The sequence below is a fragment of the Ranitomeya imitator genome, chromosome 1 (genome assembly GCF_032444005.1).
Source record: "Ranitomeya imitator isolate aRanImi1 chromosome 1, aRanImi1.pri, whole genome shotgun sequence".
In the NCBI taxonomy this organism is placed as follows: domain Eukaryota; kingdom Metazoa; phylum Chordata; class Amphibia; order Anura; family Dendrobatidae; genus Ranitomeya; species Ranitomeya imitator.
Window position 1 is genome coordinate 375,251,986 of NC_091282.1, and position 3,478 is coordinate 375,255,463.

Below are 3,478 nucleotides of genomic sequence, written 5' to 3' on the forward strand. Positions count from 1 at the left end.
ATAATGGTGACAGCCCCGACAGTTCCAGCCCAGACACGTAAGAGGGACCACTAGCCTGGTCCACCTCCCTACATCTGCAGAAGAAAAAAAAAGAAGTGCTTGAGCAAAACTGCTGAAACTCAAGTGGGGTTCCCAATCCTACTGAGTTAAGGCACTCCAGAGACACCACTCCTGAGGCACTTCACGCTTTCGATCTTTCGCTGCCCAATGGTGTCGATCCTGGGAGCCATGCTTTCCACTAGATGACCATATAAGTCACCTAGCATACTAGCAGGCACCAAACCCCAGTGTTCATTGTATCAATCTAATAGGGCGGCCCAGGCCAAAGCCACTTTTTGAAAGATACTACACTTGATCTTAGCCAAAAGGCCGAGAAGCAATAATCCGTTTAAACATGCCAGCGTGTGGGCTTGCCAGCAATCACCCAACAAAAGAGCAAAATGCTTGTTCATTGGGTGATCATATAATTTATGCCATCAAAAAAATCACTGTTATCGGCAGCACACCACCTTATGTAAACAGGATGAGCTGCTGATAATATGATACTGTATGGGAGCAGACTGATTGTATTGAATGAATGATTGAATTAGTGGTCGTTGTGTCTCCATCATTGTTTGATGGTTTATGTAAATAGGCAGGTAAATGAGCACCAAAATAGGCAAGCTTAAATGCACTTTAAAGGGAACATGTCATGAGCAAAATTGCTATTTACCTGCAGATATATGACTTATCTGAAGGTAAATAGAGTTAAACTGCTGCCCGGCTTCCTCACTAAAAGTGTGGTCACCTGGAGAAAATTAACTTATTTCCTCCTGGGAGCACTAGCTTTCAGCTATAGGGTCACTGCAGAGCCAGCTGTTATTCAAACTGCTGGGGAGTAATTACAGCCACCGCTCACATTATATTGAGTGGTGACAGTAACTGCTCTGTGCATGTGTAATACCCCAGGGTCCTGGCTGTTACAGTGGCATTGCTTTCCTCACGGGGAGAGTGATATCACGCTTGGAAGTAAGGGAAGATCTCTTCTATCAGGTAAACACAAACATGCAACAGTTTACACTCCAGGCCAGAAGGAGGAGCTCTGATCCTGCTTATGGGTGGCTCCCCTATATATAAATTCTGGTCTGGACGGAAAGTGATTTAGTGAGTGCTGGACAGCAGACTGGAGCAGTCTGAGGCAGGAAGACGTGTGAGGGGCCGTGCAGCCAGAGGTGCTGCAGCTCCTGGATAGTGACTTACAAAAAGAAAGAACAGTTTGTAGAGAGCATGCAGGAGAGCAAAGCACAGGAGAGTGACAACTGGGGAGGATAGCTGTGACTGGGCTACCTCCCTGCAGAGCGCATATTCCCGATAGTTGGAAGACCGAGCTTGTATCAGACTCTAGGAGGCACAGCAGAAACCGGCAGGACAGCTGGATTAAACATCACCTGTCTGCCCTAATACCCAGGAGGCACAGTGGCACATAGAGCCTGGGTCATGATAGAGGCCCTATAAAAAGGCCTCGAGCCACCTGTCATATGGGTTTGTGTCTCACCTTTATGGAGGACAGAGAGGAACTGTGAGGACCTTGTCAGAAGCCATAGGCAGTAAGGGACTACACCAAAGCGCTGGTAGGAAGGCTTTCATCTCCACCTGGTAGAGGGGACTCTGAACTTGCTTCCAAGCCAGCTGGACCCTGCCTATACCTGTGATCTGGTGCCCTGGACTGTGGATACCTGAAGTCTCCAGTAAACCAGGTAAAGAGACTGCACACCTGTGTCCTCGTTCTTTACTGCACCATTCACCACCTTCACCTACCTACCTGTTTCACCTGTGGGAAGTAATACCGTCTCAGCTGCCTTAACATCACCCCAGCGGACCCCTTTAAGCAGCGTCGGTCCCCATTGACTGAATACCACAGGTGGCGTCACGAACACAAACTTTATTCAAAATCCCTTTAAAGACCTTCCCTTTAACAAGGGCGCCCAGGGCCACGGACTGGGTCGCCGCACACCATGACATCCCCCTGTGAGTACCGGACCCAGTACCGAGTACCCCACGGCCCTGGCGGGCGACTCACATGTCCCTATGACTGAAAGCTGGCAGCTCCTGGGAGGATATAAGTTAATTTTCTCTTAGTAGCTGCACTTTAAGTAAGCATGCAACATATTAATGCTATTTACTTGCTGGTTATCCCTAGATTAGCAGTTAAATAGTGTTTTGCTAATGACAGGTTCACTTTAAAGGGAATCTGTCATCTAATTTTGGCCCTATAAACTGCGGCCACCGCCATCAGGGGCTTATTTACAGCATTCTGTAATTCTGTAGATAAGCTACCGATGTAACCTGAAAGATGAGAAAAAGAGGTTAGATTATAATCACCCAGGGGCGGTCCCGCTGCGGTCCGGTCCGATGGGTGTCGCAGGTCTGGGTTAGGCACCTCCCATCTTCATACGATGTCATCCTCTTCTTTGCTTCCTGTCGCGGCTCCTGCGCAGGCGTACTTTATCTGCCGTGTTATAATTACACAGTCTTTTGGTGTGCTTTAAGGTTGTAGGAAGCCCAGAAAACTGCATCTGTGTGATTTTTTAATGTGAATTTGTGTGTTTGATAGCATGGAATGCTATCCCAATAGGGAAGAACAATATCTTATAATGAAGATGCATTGCCAGTAATATATGGAAAATATAAATAAGGGCACTACATTAGTATTAGAGATAGTTATAAACCAAAAAAGGAGGGGGAAGTACAATGATAATGTGCACACCTATGTAATAAATCAACACTCCAGAGTTCAAATAAATTAAAAACCTTATCTTAGGCATACTGCATTACTGACAACATAGATTGTCACGGGTTTACTCCAACAGAAAGAGGTCAGAAGACTGCAGCGTCTGATTTCACTTACTCCTGCACTGATTAGAAGCATTTCTCCTTCATATTAAACGGCGCAGGTTTCAGTTAGCAGTGCATGGGTTAAATCGATCAGCTTAGAGTCTCTTAGCCTACGTTCCCACAGTCAGTAATCAGCAGCACTTTAGACGCAGCACATGTCCACTGCGTGCAAAGCGCTGCCGGCTATTGAACGCAGGTGATTCCGCATGTGTTCATTGAACCGTGCGGAATCACCGCGTCCAATACATTGTACAGGTGAAATTTATCTTGCAGAGGCTTGCATCTCCTCAAGATAAATTGACATGATGCCGTTTGGAAAGATGCACCGCATGTCCGTCTCTGCAGGGAAGCCAGAGGGCATTGGTGCACTCATTGTGGACATGGGATTTCTTAAAATCTCATCCACTATGCTGTAACATCTGGCCACTGCGGGTTGGACGCTGCGGATGTACACACCGTCCAAACCGCACCGTTTCCTGACTGTGGGAACGTACCTTGAAGATTTCCTGCTTGGATGATCTCAGCTATTCAGAATTTGGCCTCTCCTCTGTCCTATATACTGTATACTGGCCTCTGGTATGGATTGTTGGTGGAGGCGTTTTCA

The 3,478-nt window shown here is 46.9% G+C and overlaps 1 pseudogene; it reads right to left on the bottom strand.

Annotated features, from left to right (window-relative positions):
• Positions 1-205: 205 nt before the first annotated feature.
• LOC138660451 (U2 spliceosomal RNA) lies at positions 206-381 on the bottom strand (annotated as a pseudogene).
• Between the last annotated feature and the right edge of the window lie 3,097 nt (positions 382-3,478).